This window comes from Cyprinodon variegatus, unplaced genomic scaffold (assembly GCF_000732505.1).
Source record: "Cyprinodon variegatus isolate N-32 unplaced genomic scaffold, C_variegatus-1.0 Scaffold211, whole genome shotgun sequence".
NCBI classification, from domain to species: domain Eukaryota; kingdom Metazoa; phylum Chordata; class Actinopteri; order Cyprinodontiformes; family Cyprinodontidae; genus Cyprinodon; species Cyprinodon variegatus.
In genome coordinates this window covers 223,460-224,388 of record NW_015150664.1, presented here as the reverse complement: position 1 = coordinate 224,388, position 929 = coordinate 223,460, and positions in this window count along the sequence as shown.

The window sequence follows — 929 nt, the reverse complement described above, 5'->3', positions numbered from 1 at the left end:
TGGTTTTTGGTGCAATATCTACATAGGTGTATAGAGGCCCATTTCCAGCAACTATCACTCCAGTGTTCTAATGGTACAATGTGTTTGCTCATTGGCTCAGAAGGCTAATTGATGTTTAGAAAGCACTTCTGCAATCATGTTCACACATCTGAAAACAGTTTAGCTCGTTATACATTAGAAGCTACAAAACTGACCTTCCTTTAAGCAGATTGATTTTCTGGAGCATCACATTTGTGGGGTCAATTAAACACTCAAAATGGCCAGAAAAAGAGAACATTCATCTAAAACTCGACAGTCTATTCTTGTTCTTAGAAGTGAAGGCTATTCCATGCGAGAAATTGCTAAGAAATTGAAGATTTCCTACGACGGTGTGTACTACTCCCTTCAGAGGACAGCACAAACAGGCTCTAACCAGAGTAGAAAAAGAAACGGGAGGCCGCGTTGCACAACTGAGCAAGAAAATAAGTACATTAGAGTCTCTAGTTTGAGAAACAGACGCCTCACAGGTCCCCAACTGGCATCTTCATTAAATAGTACCTGCAAAATACCAGTGTCAACATCTACTGTGAAGAGGCGGTTGCGGGATTCTGGGCTTCAGGGCAGAGTGGCAAAGAAAAAGCCATATCTGAGACTGGATTCTGAATAAGGAAGGCTATCACTCCATTTTACAACGCCATGCCTTACCCAGTGGACAGTGATTGATTGGAGCCAATTTCATCTTACAACAGGACAATGACCCTAAACACACCTCCAAATTGTGCAAGAACTATTTCGGTAATGGAGTGGCCAGCGCAGTAACCACATCTGAACCCCATTGAGCTGTTGTGGGAGCAGCTTGACCATATCGTGCGCAAGAAGTGCCCATCCAATAATCCAACTTGTGGGAGCTGCTTCTGGAAGCGTGAGGTGCAATTTCTCCAGATTCCCTC